The 20,205-nt window shown below is 44.9% G+C and overlaps 1 pseudogene; it reads left to right on the forward strand.

Annotated features, from left to right (window-relative positions):
• Positions 2,115-3,883, forward strand: LOC100157663 (annotated as a pseudogene).

Raw genomic sequence — 20,205 nt, forward strand, 5'->3', positions numbered from 1 at the left:
CAGTTCCCCCTCCCATGCTCTCCCCACAAACCACAGGATCCCTCACACCTGCCAACCAGAGATCCCGGGCTGGGAGGAGGAAACCTCCCCCTGCCCCAGGGAGCGATAGTTCTCATTACAAAGGCCTCTTCTTTCTTCTTTAAAGGAGAGACCCCCGCAACACACACACAGGTCAGGGTGCAAAATGCACATCTAAACACGCAGCTGGAATTCCCGTTGTGGTGCAGAGGAAACGAATCCGACTAGGAGCCATGAGGTTGTGGTTCAATCCCTGGCCCTGCTCAGTGGGTTAAGGATCCAGTGTTGCCACGAGCTGTGGTGTAGGTCACAGACTCAGCTCGGATCTGGCATTGCTGTGGCTGTGGTGTAGGCCCGCAGCTACTGCTCGGATTCGACCCCTGGCCTGGGAACCTCCATATGCTGCGGGTGCGGCCCTAAAAGGACAAAAAGACAAAAACAAAAAACAAAAACAATCATAAAAAACCATGCAGCTGATAACGTCAGGGGGACAGGAGAGGGACATCCCCAAGTCCTTCTAGGTAGAATTGTCACATTTAGCAAATAAGTGGATGCCTATTAAATTGTAACTTCAGATAAATAACAAGTAATTTTCTCTCTCAGTTTGCCCCATGGGGGTGTGTCCTAAACACGGTGTGTGTGGGGGGTCTATGAGGAGGAGGGGCATGTGGACGGACCCCACCCAGGATGCTCCCCTGAGCCCCTGAACGCAGCCCACCTGGGTGAGGGGGTGACCGCAGTGACAGGAAACAAGGGGAAAAAAAGCACCTTAGAGGCCACCTGAGAACCCTCTCCTGCTGCACGCATATCTCTGGAAGGTTCTCTGTGAGTGGAGAGCAAAGCGTAGCCTGTAGTTAAGGGGTGGGTGTCTCAGAGATATGACATTTTCAGTGTGGACGGCAGTTTCTGGGGCATCTGTGCAGGTGAGAAGCAGCAGAGGGGAGGCAGGTGGAGGTGAGGACACGCAGGTCCCTGCAGGACAGGAAGCAGGTGGGGAGGGAGGGGAGGGATGGATGACCTGGCTGAGGGAAATGAGCAGTTTCGAGCAGGAGGAAGGAAGTAAAGTTTCGTGGGAGCTTCAGGGTTGGTGGATGTGTGGGGATTTGGGGAGATTGTTCTGAAACTCGGCCTCTGTCCACTGGTGCCAAATAGAAATGTGGAGACAGAGTTCCGGCTAAAGTAGAAAAGAACAGCTTTATTGCTTTGCCAGGCAAAGGAGGCCACAGTAGTCTAGTACCGTCAAAACCGCGTAGTAGTGAGGAGTGGGTAGTGAGGAGTCTTACAGTGTCAAGAACAGGGCGTGGTCAGCTCGAGGGCTTTTTCTGATTGGTGGCTGGTGAGGTCATTGGGAGTCAGTGTCATCAACCTTTTGGTTCCAACCAGTCTGGGGTCTGCGTGCCTGTGGGCAGCATCCAGTTGACTTCTTCCACCCAGTGAGGGCTTCAGCTCCTACAAAACAGCTCCAAAGACATGGCTCAGAATATTATCTATAGTCCTTGAGGAAGAACTAAGTCCTTGACTTTGTTGAATAGCTAAACTATTATTATTTTATCTTTCTTTCTGCATTTTCTCTGATTGAAATTATTCTTTGACTGAAGTTTTTTTGTTTTTGTTTTTGTTTTTTTGTTTTTTAGGGCTGTACCCATGGCATATGGAAGTTTCCAGCCTAGGGGTCTAATCGGAGCTGCAGCTTCTGGCTTACACCACAGTCACAGTAACGCGGGATCCAAGCTGCGTTTGTGACCTCGGCAGCGCCAGATCCTTAACCCACTGAGTGGCGCCAGGGATCGAACCTGTGTCCTCATGGATGCTAGTCAGATTCATTTCTGCTGAGCCACAACTGGAACTCCCTAAAGTTTTTTCTTTTTTTTTTACCGACAAAAGGCAGATGGAAGACGTAGGTGGGGGGCAGAGTCTATTCCTGGAAGACCCCAGAGGGTCCTGCTTGGTTACAAAATGTCAGGCTTGGAGAGGGCATGGAAGCCCGTGCCCCTAACCCCCACCTTGCCCTATCCATCTCCTCCATCTGGCTGTTCCTGAGTTGTATCCTTTTATAGTAAACTAGTACCCTAGGTTTCTGAACTCAACCCTATGAATCCTATTATTTAGATTTTATTTATTTATTTATTTTTATGGCTGTATCCACAACACGTGGAGGTTTCCAGGCTAGGAGTCAAATCTGAGCTGCGGCTTCTGGCCTACGCAACAGCCACAGCCACAGCCACACTAGATCCGGGCTATGTCTGTGACCTATACCACAGCTTGAAGCGGTGCCAGATACTTAACTCACTGAGCAGAGCCAGGGAAAAACCCACATCATCGTGGATACTAGTTGGTTTCATTCATTACCACTGAGCCACAACCGGAATTCCTCTTTATGTAGATTTTATTTATGCTATGTCAAGAAGCAAACTGGAAGATATTGCAGATGCAGAAGCCACAGTTATGCAGTAACACACATAGTCAAAATTTTTGATCGGTATCTCAAGTGTATTCCTTTGAATAATGATATTCCTGTATTATGCAATTGAAAAAGGAAGTGCTTTAGATTGTGCTCTTGACTATCCAGATATCACAGACTGGGAAATGGAAACTGTTATGGACACGGCTGGTGACAGCCTCTTCTGCTTTTTGGTTTACACCAGGTACTGTTCCTATAATCAGATATTCAACAGGAACAGCAACAGGAATAGTAGTGAAACCAGCTAAGAAACTTTGGGAATGTCTAAGAGATGCAGGAAATGACCTTTCTACAGATGATGCATTGGGAGCTGGATGTTTCTCCCCTTCTTTGATCCTGTTGACAGAAACATAGATTTGGGGACTCCTTTACACCATATTTGGACATATAAGTCCTTGGTGCCTGACATACTGGATTTCCACTTAAAGAGAGTTAATCTTGGAAGCATCTTCAGGAGTGAATAATTCTCTGGCTGGTGCTAGTTTTATCTAGAGAAAAAACAAGAAGTCTTATGTTTTAACTCCAGTTGATAAATTTTGGTAGAAACACAAAGGAAAATTTCCACTTCCAGAAGTTTTGGAATCAGTTCAACAAGAACTGAGCACAGTGGATGAGAAGTGGAAGATGAAGGGGCCAAGACCACGCTTTCTGATGGTACTGCTCAGCTAACATCAGCTGTTGGTTCTTTGCCAGAACTCCTTGTGGGGGAAGAAAAAGACTTATTGATCTCCATAAAATGTTGCTTTGCTGTCTTATAAAGGCCAGAAGAGTGGATTTGTGTTTTGAATATAAAGAGAAAACACTGAGCAAAACAATTCTGGATAAATCTCTTCTAGACACCATATCAGACCTTGACGCAGAAACACCAGAAGATAAAGTGAGGCCATTTCTTATCTATGATGTAAGCACGCAGCAAGCAGTTTCTGAGTCTGATATGTAGCTATACATACCAAAAAGGTTTAACTGACACAGGATGCAACCTTAATCCCTTGAGATGTATCAAACAGTGGAAGGCTTTTACCAGCCTGGCCTCAGCTCCTGCCAGCTCTTGCAACACTACCCCAAGTCCCGAATACAGGATCACAGTTTGTGATGGGAGAGGAGGATGAACCCGGTACTGAAACGGCTACATCTACCGGTCTTCATGGAGATGAAGTCAAACCCTGAAACTGATGACTACAGATGTTTTGATCCCAAATGCTGTGAGGCGATGACAGCTCAGTTCCAAGGAGCAAAAATCTATTCCCAGAAGCAATTGTTTTTGTGTTGGGAGATGGCAACTACATTGAATATCAAAAGCTTGTTGACAACAGAAAGAGGGAACAAGGCAAACACATTTTCTGTGGCTGCAGCTGACTCTTTAAGGCTGCATAGTTCATAAAACAGCTGTCACAACTTGGATGAAAAGGAGATGCTCAGAGTTTAACTAGATAGGAAGAGCTCCCAGATTTCACTGTCCCTGTCTGCCTCCATGCAGGCCCTGCCCAGCCAACCAGAGTTTGTAAGTTATATTCGCTTTGATGCAGGAGACCCAGTGTATCTGCCCCTGCTTCCACCTTGTCATTAGGTTTTTTTACTCCCTTCCTGGCAGGTCACATTTTGATTTCTGTTCAGCTTTTTAAAAAATTTTTTCTTTTTCGGCCACACAGCATTCCCACAGCATATGGAAGTTTCCTGGGCCAGGGATTGAACCCAAGCCACATCTGTGACCTACACCACAGCTGGGACAACTGCTGGCTCCTTAACCCACTGTGCCAGGTGGGGACTGAACCAGCAACGCCACAGAGACAAGCTGGATTATTAACCCACTGAGCTACAGTGGGAACTCTTCTGTTCAGCTTAAATGAGTTCTCCTAACGGTGGGTGCTGTCATGCCAAAATTAATTCTGGACCTGAATCTGGTGATTTCCATCTTTGATTCCTCCTGTCCCCAGGACACCTCCAGGCATGTTGGCATCTTAATATCCTTTGTGATTTAACAAGGGGATCACCATGTGTGGGGGCACCTCTGTCACACGTTCCTCAGCATGGGCCATCCTGAGCCAGACAGCACCAGAGCTCAGAGCTGCTTTCTAAGGGTCGTACTCAGGGATGCCAAGAGGCAAGTTCACATGCCCTCATGGGCCTGTGTCAACCTCTGTCCTCGGTCAAGTGGAAGCCATCGCTGGGGACACAAGTGGCACATCTACTTGTGGCACATCTTCTGTTTTGAGTGTCATTCATTCCCTCTAACACAAATCCTAGTTTTGCTTTGGGAAACCACATCTTCCCCACCTTGTGTTCTTATAAACACCTTGAAATTGGCTTCTTCTCTACTCAAGCATTTTACAGTCAGATCTTATGTTTTTCCTGTTCCCCTGGAGAAAGGGAGTGGCTTGGGGACGAGCATTTCCAAAGTCAGAGCATCACAGGCAACAAGACACAACCCCAGTCATGGTGCTCAGCTCTCTGGGGAGCAGATGAAAAAAAAAGTGTATGTTTAGATCAATTATAATGGAAAAATAAAAATCATAAAAAAGAAAAAAAAGTATACGTAATTTTCTAAAATTCAGATAAACCCTACCTGGGCTGTGCTGGGGAGGCCACCATTCCTCTGACCCTTGCTCCTGTCAATTAGAAGCCAAATGGCAGGCGTGCCCCTGAAACTTTGCTTCCCAGCTTAGAGCTATGGGTTACCTGCCTGAGAGGTCCCTTCTCATCTGGGCCAGGTGCTCTCCTGAGCCATCTCTCTGGCCCAGCAGCTTGAGAGGTCTCAGAGAATGTCCTCAGAGGTGGGATGAATGGAAATTTCCATGGAGGGTGCTGAGTTAACTCCACCCAGATGTGATGCAGACACATGTGTTCAGAGGGGCTCCCAACTCCTCTATGAGAGATCACTGGAAACTGCCTGAGTGGATGAAGGCATTTTTGGCCCAGAGTATGAAACTGTGTAAACAGCCTAATCGGGGAATTATTTGCTACTGTGCACATACACCATCCAAGACTGCGCACCCTGTGTCTGCTCTTCTCCCATCTCTCTCACAACCAGCTCCCCTCTCCCCCTGGTTCCTTGTTGAGAACCACTAGGAGGGTCCCCCCACAGTACTGGCCAGGATGCCTATCTGTCTGTATCCACACTGTCTGTACCTGGACAGGTGTAGGGTTGGGAGAGAGAGAGGGAGAGAGAGGGAGAGGGAGGGAGCACATAGGGTAGTGGGGGCTCTCTGAAGTAATTGATGGAACCTAAGGCAAAGCACTGCTATCACTTGCTACAGGGTCTGATGACACTGCCCATAATTCAGTGGTTCCATGCATGTTTTAATCTCCAGGTGATGTTCTCTCTATGTCCTAAGACTCCATGAAGGATGAATGGCTTTGTCCACTATCTACTCAAGTGCTATAAATATCTGACCCCATGGTGGAAGAGCAGCAAGAAGACGCCACCTGCAAAGATGGTCCTGTGCAAGGTATGCTGATGATGTCTGGTTCACTGACACTCCTGGCTCCTAGTTCTGCTCTGAACGTTTGTGAGCAGTGAGGACACAGGACCCTGGTGTGTGTCCAAGGGCCCCCACACTGAGTGGGAGGCTGATTTCTTCAGTGAGTTATTCTTGCTGAGAAGTCAATTGCAGCAAAACATACATTGGAAACATAAAGGGGATTGATAAACATCAAAACAATTTCAGCTCCACTGCCCTGTTTATAGCAGGCTTCCTCAGAGCTCCTAATCCCAGGCCTAATGTATGTATAGTCAGCCCAAGTTTCATCACTGAATTTAAATTATGACATTTTTGAGGATTCAAACAGCATCACATACTCATACACTGTTTGTGTGTATAATATTAAAACATCACTGCCATTTCAGCTTCACAAAGCTTATTTCTTGAGAAATGTCAAAAGGCAACATCTACTTCAATTTACTTTTTTTCCCCCTTTCTATTATGTTTTGTATACAGAAATTTCCTCTTTCAAGGGAAGATGTTCAGATGTTCTTAATAATTTCCAAAATCAGAGGGCATTTTCCCTCTGTTTTCTTATATTTCAGCCCATCAGGGGTGCAAAAAGCCTTACATATTTCAGCACTGCCATGTTCTTTGTGTATATCCACTACATCCTTTGTGGATTCTCCTGGAAGAAGAGAATCCTGTACCTGAGATGGCAGAAAAATATGTTTCAGATGAAGGAACAATGCAAAATCCCAGAAGAAAAACTGAGTGAAGTGGAGATGGGCAACTTACCTGAAAAAGAATTCAGAGTAATGATAAAGATGATATGAGATCTTGGAAAAAAAAATGGAGGCACAGAACAAGAAATTACAAGAAATGTTTAACAAATAGCTAGAAGATTTAAAGAAAAAACAAACAGGTGAATAATACAATAACTTAAATGAAAAATACCATAGAATGATTCAATAGTAGAATACATGAGGTGGAAGAACAAATAAGTGAGATGGAAGACAGATTGTTGGAAATTACTGCCATGGAAAAGAATAAAGAAAAAAGAATGAAAAAAATGAGGGTAGTCTGAGACCTCTAGGACAACATTAGACACACCAGCATTCACATTATAGGGGTACCAGAAGAAGAGAAAGTGCTGGAGAAAACATTTGAAGAGATAATAGCTGAAAATTTCCCTAATATGGAAAAAAAGGAAGTCTGCACTTCCTCAAGTCCAGGAAGTGCAGATTCCTACACAGCATAAACCCAAGGAGGAGCACAATGAGACACATATTAATCACACTGACCCAAATTAAAGACAAAGAGAAAATATTAAAAGCAACAAGGAAAAAAGCAAGAAATAGCATACATGGGAGACATCCTTGGTGGCTCAATAGGTTAAGGACCTGACAATTGTCACTGCTGTGGCTTGGGTCACTGCTGTGGTGCAGGTTTGATGCCTGGCCTGAGAATTTCCACATATTGCAGATGCAGCCAAAAAACAAAAAGACAAGTAATAAAAACCTACAAGGGAATCCCCTTAAGGCTATCAGCTGATTTTTCAGCAGAAACTCTGAAGTCCAGAAGGGAGTGGCATTGATATATTTAAAATGATGAAAGGGAAAAACTTCCAACCAAAATACTCTACCCAGCAAGGCTCTTGTTCAGATTTGATGGAGAAATCAAAAGCTTTACAGACAAGCAGAAGCTAAGAGAATTCATCACCACCAAATCAGCTTTATACAAATAATAAAGAAACTTATCTAGGTGGAAAAGAAAAAGCCACAACTGGAAATAAGAATTATGAATAGGCTCACTGGTAAAGGCAAATATATAGTGAAGGTAGGAAATCATCCACACACAAGTATGATATCAAAACTAGCAGTCATGAGAAGAGGAGAGTACAAATGCAGAATCCTGGAGATGCATTTGCAAGAGACCAGAAACTTAAAACAATCATCTATCTATCTATCTATCTATCTCATGATAACCACAAGCCAAAAATCTATATTAGATACACACACACAAAAGATAAAGTGATCCAAACACAACGCTAAATATAGTCATCAAACCACAGAGAAGAGAATGTAAGAGGAAGAGAAGACTATAAAGACGTACAAAAACAAATCCAAAACAATTAACAAAATTGCAGTAAGAATATCTATATATATCTATATCTATATAGATATAGATATAGATAATTACCTTAAATGTAAATGGATTAAATGCTCCAACCAAAAGACTGGCTGAATGGATATAAAAACAAGACCCATATATATGCTGTCTACAAAAGACCCATCCCAAATCTGGGATACATACCAACTGAACGTGAAGGGCTGGAAAAGGTATTCCATGCAAATGGAAATCAAGAGAAAGCTGATTTCATTGGAGAAATCAAGCTCCATTTCTTGATGGAGAAAGCTCATATCAAAATACCCTTTAAAATAAAGACAATTACAAAAGACAAAGAATGACACTATATTACGATCAAAGGATCAATTCAAGGAGAAGATATAACAATTGTTTTTTTTTTTTTTTTTTTTTTTTTGCCATTTCTTGGGCCGCTCCCTTGGCATATAGAAGTTCCCAGGCTAGGGGTCCAATTGGAGCTGTAGCCACCGGCCTACGCCAGAACCACAGCAACGCAGGATCCGAGCTGCATCTGCAACCTACACCACAGCTCACGGCAACGCCGGATCGTTAACCCACTGAGCAAGGGCAGGGATCAAACCCGCAACCTCATGGTTCCTAGTCGGATTCCTTAACCACTGCGCCACAATGGGAACTCCAACAATTGTAAATATATATATATACGTCCAACATAGGAGCATCACAATATATAAGGCAAATGCTAAGAGTCATCAAAGGAGAACTTGACAGTAACACAATAGCAGGGGACGTTGAAAACCCACTTACAGCGATGGACAGATCATCCAGACAGAAAATCAGTAAGGAAAAAAAGGCCTTAAATGACACATTATATCAGACTTAATTGATATTTATAGAACATTCCACTCAAAAGCAGTGGAATACACCTCCTTCTCAAGTGCACATGGAACATTCTCCAGGATAAATCACATACTAGGCCACAAATCAAGCCTCAGTAAATTTAAAAAAATCCAAATCACATCAAACATCTTTTCTGACTACAATGCTATTGGACTAGAAATCAATTACCAAAAAAAACCTGCAAAAAAATGTGGAGACTAAACAATATGGCACTAAACAACCAATGGATCATAGAAGAAATCAAAGGGGAAATTAAAAAATACCTAGAGATGAATGAAAATGAAAACATAATGATCCAAAACCCATAGGATGCCGCGAAAACTGTTCTAGTTTATGGCAATACAATCTTGCCTCAGGAAACAAGAAAAAATTTCAAATAAATAACCTAACCTTACAGCTAAAGCAATTAGAAAAAGAATAAACAAAATCCAAAGTTAGTAGAAGGAAAGAAATCATAAAGATCAGAGCAGAAATAAATGAAATAGTGAATGGGAATTTGGGATTAATAGATGCAAACTATTGTATTTGGAATGGATAAGCAATGAGATCCTGCTGTATGGCACTGGGAACTATATCTTGTCACTTATGCTGGAGCATGATAATGTGAGAAAAAGAATGTATGTGTGACTGGGTCACCTCGCTGTATAGTAGAAAATTGACAAAACACTGTAAACTAGCTGTGATGGAAAAAAGGAAAATCATTTTAAAAAACCAAAAAGATCGGAGTTCCCATCATGGTGCAGCAGAAATGAATCTGACTAGGAACCATGAGGTTGTGGGTTTCATTCCTGGCCTTGCTCAGTGGGTTGAACATCCAGCATTGCCACGAGCTATGGTGTAGGTCACAGACGTGGCTCAGATCTGGCATTGCTGTGGGTGTGGAGTAGGCCAGAAGCTGTAGCTCTGATTAGACCTCTAGCCTGAGAACCTCCATATGCTGTGGGTGCAGCCCTAAAAAGACAAAAAGACAAAAAAAAAAATTTCTAAAAAACAGATCAATTAGACTAAAGGCTGGTTTTCTGAAAATATAAACAAAATTGATAAACTTTTAGTCACATTTATCAAGAAAAAAAAGGGAGAGGGCTCAAATCAATAAAATTCAAAATGAAAAAGGAGAAATTACAACTGACACCATGGAAATACAAAGGATCATAAGAGACTACTCCAAGGAACTATATGCCAAGGAAATGGACAACCTAGAAGAAATGGGCAAATCCTTTTTTTTTTTTTGGCTTTTTTTTCCCATCTCTTGGGCTGCTCCCGCGGCACATGGAGGTTCCCAGGCCAGGGGTCGAATCGGAGCTGTAGCCAGCGGCCTACGCCAGAGCCACAGCAACGCGGGATCCGAGCCGCATCTGCGACCTATACCACAGCTCACAGCAACGCTGGATCTCTAACCCACTGAGCAAGGGCAGGGATCGAACCCGCAACTTCATGGTTCCTAGTCGGATTTGTTAACCACTGCGCCACGAGGGGAACTCCAGAAATGGGCAAATTCTTAGGAAGGTACAATCTTCCAGCTACTGCTGCTAGAGAAATGCAAATCAACTGCAATAATGTATCACTTTGCATGGGTCAGAATGACCATCAACAAAAAGTCTACAAATAATAAATGCTGGAGATGGTGTGGAGAAAAGGGAAACGTTCTACACTGTTGGTAAGAATGTAAATTGGTACAGCTACTACGGAGGTTCCTCAAAACACTAAAAATAGAATTACTATATGGCCCAGCAATCCCACTCTTGGGCATATATCTGGAGAAAACCATAATTCAAAAAGATACATCCATCCCAGTGTTCATTGCATCACTATTTACAATGCTATGGAAACAGCCTAAATGTCCATTGACAGATGAATGGATAAAGAAGATGTGGTACATATATATAATGGGTTACTACTCAGCCATAAAAGAATGAAATGATGCCAATTGAAGCAACATGGATGGACCTAGAGATGATCATAATAAGTGAAGTAAGTCAGACTGAGAAAGACAAATATATATCACTTATATGTCGAATCTTAAAAATTATACAAATAAACTTATTTACGAAACAGAAATAAACTCACAGACTTTGAACACAAGTTTACCAAAGGGGAAAGGAGGGGTGGGGGATAGATTGGGAGTTTGGGATTGGCATATGCACACTATTGTATACAGTATGGATGGTTAATGAGGACCTGCTGCATAGCACAGGGAGTTCTACTCAATATTCTGTGATAACCTATGTGGGAAAATAATCTGAAAAAGAATGGATATGTGTGTGTGTGTGTGTATAACTAAATTACCTTGTTGTACCTAAGAAATTAACACAACATTGTAAATAAGCTGTACTTTAATAATTTTTTTTGTCTTTTTTTTTTTTTTGAGGGCCACACCTGTGGCATATGGAGGTTCCCAGGCTAGGGGTCTAACCGGAGCTGTAGACGCCGGCCTATGCCACAGCCACAGCAATGCCAGATCTGAGCCTCATCTGCAACTCACACCACAGCTCAAGGCAATGCCGGATCCTTAACCCACTGAGCAAGGCCAGGGATCGAACTCACAACCTCATGGTTCCTAGTCGGATTTGTTAACCACTGAGCCACGATGGGAACTCCCTTTAATAAAATTAAAAAAAAAGAAAAAACCCGACCCCTGTACCTCCCTAGGAGGGACTGTCTTATGGTGGTGAGCTGAGCTGAGCCTGGAGTCAACCATGGTCAATTGCTGTCTCCACCCTCACCAGATGTATAGCCTTGATAAAGTCACCTAATCTCTCAGCTTCTGTCTCTTTATTGGTGCACTTGGAATTATGAAATCACACACCACATAGAGTAGAGGAGATAAGTCAGTATATATATGGAGTTTAGGACCAAGCCTGGAAGATAGTAAGCACTCAATTCATGTTACCTGTCATTATTGTCACTTTTTTTTTAATGGATACCCTCACAGCATATGGAAGTTCCCTGGCCAGGGGTTGAAGCTGAGCTGCAGCTGTGACCTATGCCACAGCTGTGGCAATACCAGATCTTTAACCCACTGTGCCAGGCTGGGGATTGAACCCACACCTCTGCAGCAACCTGAGCTGCCGCAGTTGGATTCTTAACCCACTGCCCCACAGCAGGAACTCCTATTGTCAATTTTGTAACTGCCAAACTTTTTTGCTTTATATGTTTCTTTGTTCCCTCAGAAGATATTGTTCCCCTAAATTTCTACAGTGGCTCTGGCTATTTATGAAGATGTAAAGTGATTGATGTTTAGTCAGACCTGAAACAAAAGGAAAGAGATGGAGGGATCCTTGATGGACCCCTAGAGTCACCATATCTCAGGCACCTATTCTGTGCTCACTACTGTGTTAGGTAGAGTTGTGATCTGTCACTTAATCCTCCCAAAACCCCACTGAGATTTATACTATGATTATCTCCACTTGACACTATTTTATACTTTACAGATAGAGGAAATGAAGCTCAGAAGGTTTAAATCACTTGCCCAAGGCCCATGGTTGGGAAGCAGCAGAGCCAACATTTGTATCAAAGACAGGACGAATCTGAAGTCCTTGCTCTATTTCTCTACGCTATGTTTTATCTCTGTTCCATTTGCAGTTTAAAAAATTCTCTGAGCACAGTACACACAAAATAGCTGTAAACTTCCTCCTTTAATTCAGAGTTTGCTGAATATTAGCCTGGGAGAAAGATATCTTCTAGTTCACTTTTTTCTTTGTTTTTTTCAGCTTGCTCATTGCCCATTTATTTATTCATAATTACTTATTTTGTTCTTAGTTTTGTATCAAGTTTACAGATGAGTCTGTGAAAAGAGTTCTGCATCTCTGTTACTATGATTTATTTTCTCTTATACTACAGTTTCCACTTCTCTGTTGAAATTTATTATCTGCTCAGCGACATTTTTCATATTTTCCATTAGAGGCTTTAACATTCAGAATTGTTTTAGATTCACTGATGGTTCATTCTAACACCATATGTGATCTCCAAGTCTATTTGTTTTGATTGCTTTGTCTCTTGACAGTGGGTCGCCCCACCCCGCCCCGCCTTTGCCTTTTTCTGTGTCTTGTATATTTGGTTTAAAAGTTGAACATGGGAATGGACAATAGAAACTGAGATAATAATATTTATACTTGGAAATATTCGTGTCTTTTGTTTTATGTCTTTATTTGGGGGTGGGGGTGTATTATTCTAGACAGTTGAGCTGGAGTTGGATGCTGCTGTTTCTAAGTTAATACAGCCTCCAAATTCCTCTAGTGTTACTCTGTATCTATGGTGGGGATTAAGTTACTGGAGGATTTTTCTCAATGTTCCTATTCCACCTTCAGCTTAAGGCTTTATTTAATGGGCCTGTGGCTCAGAGAGTGTCCCTCTCTACACAATTGTCCGTCTCTGAGGGATGTTCTGCTATGTACTCAATGTCTGCTAATCAAGGGAGGAGGGACTTTGTTGTCCCAGTTTACTGTCAGTATTAAGTAGGCTCCATGTCCCTAAGTCTTGAGAATGAGGCTTTCACAGTGATCCTGAGCCCCTGATGTCATCCACATTCTGTCGTCTAAATTGGTCTTTGAGGCAGTTTCTTGCCCTCCTTAAGCAGAAGGTACTCTTATGATCTGGGCCCAGTGTGTCTGGGGCTCTCTCTTGGAAGGATGTTCTCCGATCTTCCCTCCAGTCCTATGCCATGGAGGTGGCAGGGTTGCTGATCTCCCAGAGTTGACATTTTTGCTCCATGAGTGAGATAAAGGAGAAGGATCTAGGAAGGGCTTCATTCCTTTCCTGCAATGAGAGTTGTGCCCTTCTCCCAGGCTCAAACTCTCCTGCCCCCTGCCAGCTCCAATCTGACCTCATGGGATGTGCCCATTGGTCACGTGGTTTCATGGTGCTAGAGTTCTCTGTCAAAGTCTCTACACTGACTTGGAACTTTCATTTGCTCTTCCTTCTGTCTAGAATGTTCTTCCTGTACATTGACACAGCTGGTTGCTTCTCACCTCATTCTCAGCACAAGAGTCACTTCTCTGACACCTCCTGTGTCCCCATGGAAGTGGTCCCCACGTTATTCTCAGCCTCATCATTGTCTTTATTCTTGCTGGAGCAGTTATCGCTACCTAAAATCATCTTGGCTCTCTTCTCATTTTATTGATTTTTGTCTATTTCCTCAGAGGGCAGGGACCTTGTCACCCTTGATCATCTCTGTTATCCATTTATCAGCCGTGTCAGGACCATAGTGGACGATGATAAAACTCCCTTGAGTGTACGAAGGATCCAGTGGGTTATAAAAGCTTTTACGAGTCTGATGGAGAAGGTCTGCTGTCTTTCCCTCCATCAGTCTGATGTCTTTCTCCCTCCTCCCCAGACTGTAGGGAGGCAGCTGCCTCCAAGTCAGGAGGCTGAGGAAAGGGTCGGGACTGTACCTGTGGTCGGGACTGTACCTGTGGTGTCCCCAACCCAAAGCTCCTCCTCCCAGCCCAGCTGTCTCTTCCTCCTTTTCTCTCTTCCTCCTATTCCCTCCACCTGTCCTCTGCTTCGCCCATCTCCTCCCAGCTCAGCTACTCCCAGGATTTGGGGTGAGCAGCCCCTTTGCCCACCCTGACCTAACTGAATGTCCCCCCGAACCCACCCTCCAGACTCAGGATGATGTCAGACCCAGAAGAGCCTCCTCAGCTCTGGGAAAACCCTACTTGCCAGTTAAGAAAACAAAATTGGTTTGGTTCCTCCTGGGCTCCAAGGCAAATTTGACATTTTTTACGCTGCACATAACCGTTTCTCCCAAAGCACGCTCAGATGGCACAGATTTCTAAGCCATCAACTCAAGTGTGTAAAATAACATGATTCTTTTATAACTAAATATAGTTTCTCTCTAGAGCCCTCACTCTGCCTAATGGCAGAAAACAACAGACTCAATTCCAGGTGAATGGTATCAATTCAGGGAAGTTGATTTTTTTCTAGACAGTTGAGGATTTTTCTCCCTCCTCTCAGCTGCCTCTAAGCTGGTTCACATGGTGTGAGGGTGGGACTCTCAGGTGTCACCTCCTGCGCTGATCATGCACATCCCCATTCAGGGTCTGCCTGGTGGCTCAGTGTGTCTGGCGTCACATGCCATGACCCAGCACAGCTCTCCTGGTGCCCCTCTCTTTCCTGTAGGACCTGGTCCTCTGTGGGACCCTGGAAGTACCACACTCTTCTCCAAATACTAGGGTGTGAGGACCCTAAGGGCCTCTTCTGGGTCCTCTCTGACCCACCTGCCACCTCCTCTCTCTCCGCCCTCTATCTGGCTGTGTGAGGTCCACTGAGAAGTCACTGCTTCCAGAATCCCAAGTAGGAAGAGAACCCGTCTCCTCTATGTTCAGATCCCAAATTTATCAGGGGTGCCTGGCATGTTCCATCTCAGAGCTGACTTTGAGAGCTCTTGGGTACAAGGACCTGTCTCATGTCTCTCCTCTGTCTTCTGGGTTTTTTTTTATCTTCTCCAACTCAGAGATGATCTTGACCTATTCTGGGCTAGGAAGCAACTGACTCTCAAATAGTCTCCCAAGCCTCTCCGCATTAGAGCAGGACAATGTATTTAAGAACCCCCACCTTGAAAAACAGTAATATTACTCCTTCATTCTCGATTGCTCCTGTTGGACTTCCCCTGGAGCAGAAGGGTCCAGGGTAATGACCAGGTAGAGGTGGGAGGGTGTAAGGGAGAGGTCCGAGACCAAAATGCATCTGTCAACTCTTTATAGTACTATCCTATCACAGGGATACCAATGACCTCCTCACAGTGGAATTACCAGCCCCAGAGACCACTCTGCTGACCCAGCATCTCACCCAGGGCTGAACTGCCCCCTTGCCCCCAGGCCCCAGCTCAGAGGGTGCTTCACAGGCAGCCAAGGAGAATCTACTTGGGGAACATGCAAACAGAGTTATGATTCTAGTCATGGGGTCCCCAGGCCTCCTTGGAGGGGGCAGGAGCAGCCAGTGGCCCCCGGGCTCCTGGGAAGGGGTGAAAGGGGAAGAGAGAGAGAGAGACATCAATCCTGGAGATGCCCTGGGGGAGGGGGAGGAAAGTCACAGAGACCTGCAAAGATCAAAGTCTGAGGGAGTAAGCCAGTAAGCCAGGTGCTACTGGCCTGAAATGTCACAGCATCAGGTGCCCCACACACCAGTCAGCATCTCAGATGGTGACTTGGGCTGATGAGGCAGTGAGTGAGAAAAGATCCTGGGGTCTACTCTGAGTGGTCGGGAGGATGGAGGTCAGCATTGGAACAGTGACCTGTTTGCTGCTGCTGCCCAGCCCCCAGACCATCCTGGATGCAGGAGGACAGGGAGGGGCTTGCATTTCTTGATTCAGCTCATAATCCTATGTCTGGAAACTTGCCAAACACATCAATGTATTTAAAGGGACTTGGATATAAATGAGATAAGAAGTTGCCCACCTCACCTTGGAGGACTCAGAGCACCAGGGAAAAGGGAGACCTGAATGGGCTGGGATGACATCTTCACCAAAGACACGAAACAGTGTCTCAAACAGAAATGAACTGTATCTATAGGGTTACAGAAAAGCAACCCTAAATGTTACTTTCTAGCACACCTGAGACTGAGACCCACAGTTAATGCGCTTTCTATCCTGAGCAGCCTTTGTGACAGTGTGAGTCTAGCCCAGAATCCCAGCTCCCTGGATGAGAGCCCCATCACAGCCTTCTGGGCACAGAGCTTGGGCGGGGGAGTGGAGGGGGGCTGCAGGGGTACAACCGTCCTTTTGTGAACCCCATCTAGCAACTGCCAGTTCCAGCTCTTGAAAGACTGTGGGAGTCACTGCCCAGTGGAGGACCATTAATTTGAGTGAAGAGGAAGGACCCCAGAGAAGGTTGCTCTGGTCCCTGCAGAGGCCAAGGTCAGGTTTGTTGGGACACTGGGGGTCTGTCCTCCCTTACTTAGCAGACATTGCCCCGTTACCCTGGAGGAAATGGCTATAGACCCCTGAACACAAGGGCATCACTTATGGGTTAAGGCTCATCCCCTTACCCCTTGGTTTGCATCAGTCTGGCTGGGCATTTAATTTGTTCTAGGTTTTCTTTAACACCTTGGCTGGGAACCCTGGTGGTGGGGTTGGAGAGCTCTTCCTTCACTCCTCTAAGGTGGGGCAGAGGAGTGGGGTGTGGGGGAGTGAAGAGAAAATGAGGAGCTGCCTGAGCCATCTCTAGGGTCCTGGCCCCCTCCCCCCACCTTGGGCAGTGGGATATGTTTGGTCTGACCTCTGTGGCCGGTCTCCCCACACACTGCTCAAGGGTCGTGGGGCCATCACAATCTCTCAGCCACTTTGACAGACCCTCAGAGGTGAGTTGGTCTCCCACCTCCTGTGCAAGCAGGGTGATCAAGAGAAGCCCTCCAGAAGTAGTATCTGAGAAAAGAGGGGGAGTTCCCGCTGTGGTGCAGTGGGTTAAAAATTTGACTGGAGCTGCTTGGGTCAGATGTGGGTTTGATCCCTAGCCTGGGAATTTTCATCTACCCTGTGCACCCCCACCCCCCCCCCCAAAAAAAAAAGGGAAAAAAGAGAACTGAGAGTTGAGTGGCTTGTTCTAGGGGCCTATTTTATGAGAGAAACTCACCATAAACAGAGGCCAGACACCAGGTCCCTCTGCATTCATGGGACACTGGGAGGATTTTCCTGTGAAGAAAATCTGGAGGCTATGGCACCAGACCACTGGGGCTCATGCCCTGCCTCCTTGCCAGCTCTGTACTGTTAAAGGGGTGGGGGTGTCTCTGAGCCTCAGCTTCCACATCTGTACAACGTGGACTGAGGTGCCACAGGACTGTTGCAAGGATCAACGAGGTCATTCACAAGACCTGCCCGGCCATAGGCTGTGTGCTATAAATGTCCAACATTATCTGATGTCTTTCCATAGCAAGGAAAAAAGAAAGGAAAGATGGAAAAGAAGAGAAGGGGCACAGGACTCAGTTCTGTGGTTAAAGGTACTTAAACCATGACACTAGGTCAGGCTTCCTTCAACATCCTTGGACCACTGCACCCAGGACCTTCCCTCCCTCCACGGAGGTAGAAAGCCACCCACTTCCCTGAGGGAGCAGGGACCTGGGGTGAGAGGAGTCTGTGTGACTTCGGTGTGAGCTCAGGTGCATCCCTCAGGAGGCAAGTCCAGCTGTGGTGATAGGGACCCTGAAAAAAAGGCAACTTAAACAACAAGGAAAGGCAATTTCCTGTTATCCATAGTCCAGGTGTGGACTGTCACATGGACCACAAGGCTGACCCCACCGTATAATTCCCTGGTTCTACATCATTGCTCCACCAGCCCTGGAAGATCCTCATCTTCCTCCCAGTCCAAGATGCTGGCACACTCATCCACTTCCATCCAGAGAAAGGGAGAGGAGAGGAGGGCAGGTTTTAGGGGCAAAAGGGAAGTAGTACATGTAATTTCCTCTCTCATCCTATTGGCTAGAACTCAGTCATGTGACTGAGGGTACAGGGGAGTATGGGAATTGTAGTCTCTTCTGGAAGATCAAGTATTCAGTAAAACCTTAGATTATCTATTACTACAGAGCAGAGGAATGGACTTTAGGAGCTCTCATGATGCTAGGGGTGGGCCCAGTGGATGTCCCCAAGCTTTGAGGGCCATTTCCACTTATAGCTAACTAATTCAAGATTAATGAGACTAGATTTGAGAGAGTGATTTCAGCTGGGTACAGGTGATTACCAACAAGATGAGGAAGATAACTCAGATGATTTCAGACAAACAGAATTTTAAGTCTGTAAGATCCGTAAAGTAATTGGATGAGACATTTAAATTTAAGAACAAAAAGACAACAGCCAGTTCTATAAATGGGAGTAGGAAATTGCTTCTTAAAACATTTATGCCATGGCAGCCAGGAGAGCCCACAGGAATGTTTGTTGACATTTTAAGTAGCTTTTGTGCTGCTAGAGTCCCCTTAACATTCATTGCGTTTATTATTTGTCACAATGACAAGACCCTTAGTGCATTTCACAAGATCCATGTGTCAGCTGTCCTCCCTCTCAATGTAAATCCAGACACACTGTTCCCTTCAAACAGCCCTTCTGATCTAATCAAGTGGACATGGGAAGTCTCTTCTTAAGGTACCCAGCAGACCCAGACTCCATGCAGAAGAGTTTTCATGGGAAATGTATGGGGAGCAGAGCTAGTCTGATTCTTCTCCTGCAGAGACATCTCAAAATGAGCCTCCGCCTTATCTGCACACTCAGAAGTCAATGCTGACTGCGGTGGGAGTTCAAATCTCCAATTAAGGGTGATTTATGGGCACAGTAGCCTCTAACTCGCATTTCACTTCTAGGAACAACTGTCCACCTGAGTGTCAGATAAAATTATCTCCACAGCACAGTCCAGGAATGCAATAATGTGCTTTCACATTCAGACATCTGCTTCATCTTTCTGAACCAGCCCCAACATTTATGCTGCCGACACCTACTGTCCTGGAAGCCCAGGCACACACAGACCCTGCACCCAAATCAGGGGTGGGTGATGAGCTAGGAAGTAAAAACCTAGGTCTGCTTGTAATTATGCATTTCAGGAATACTACCTGTGGAGTACATCACTCTCCTATTTGAAGAGAAATTGCAGCCAGAGATGCTGCAATGTCCAGGTGACTCACACATCAATGCTGACACGCTCATTTCTCCAGAGCTTCCTAATACAGCACTCTGGAATCCAGGGAGGCTAGAGTGAGGGATGCTCAGCACCACCCCATCCATCGCCATCGTCTTCTCTCTCTGCCTAAGTGATTCACCCAGGGTCTTAACTCTAATAAGCGTACGAACATGGAATGAGGTCTAGGTAGGCAGAGTCTGGGGTCCCTGCCCTAAGCTTCAGCGCTGTGAGGATGTTGCCCTGACCTCGTCTGAGGGGTTGTCCTTGAGTTCCATCACTTTCTGCCAGTGCTCCATTTCTGCTCTGGGAAGCATTGCCCAGGCCCTGGCATTGACCATGATCCTTCACTGTCTTCCATCTTTTCTCATTGCAAAAGAAAGTCCTCCCTCATCAGTACCTCTTACAAGTGGCTTCTACAGCCTCCTGAGCTTTACTGTCTAGCTTTGCTACAAAAATCCCTTCATTCTGCAGCAAAATTTAACTACTTTCTTTTTCTTTTTTTTTTCTGAGACTCTGGCTTCTAATCCTGTAGGACACCTGAATTTTTTTCTTTATTTTTATACTGTCTTTAAAGGCTACTTTCCATTTACAGTTATTAAAAATATTGGCTATATTCCCTATGTTGTGCAATACATCCTTTTAAGGAATAACTTTAAAAAGTTTTATTGGAGTAGAGTTGACTTACAATTTGTGTCAATTTCAG

This window comes from Sus scrofa, chromosome 14 (assembly GCF_000003025.6).
Source record: "Sus scrofa isolate TJ Tabasco breed Duroc chromosome 14, Sscrofa11.1, whole genome shotgun sequence".
Lineage (NCBI taxonomy): Eukaryota > Metazoa > Chordata > Mammalia > Artiodactyla > Suidae > Sus > Sus scrofa.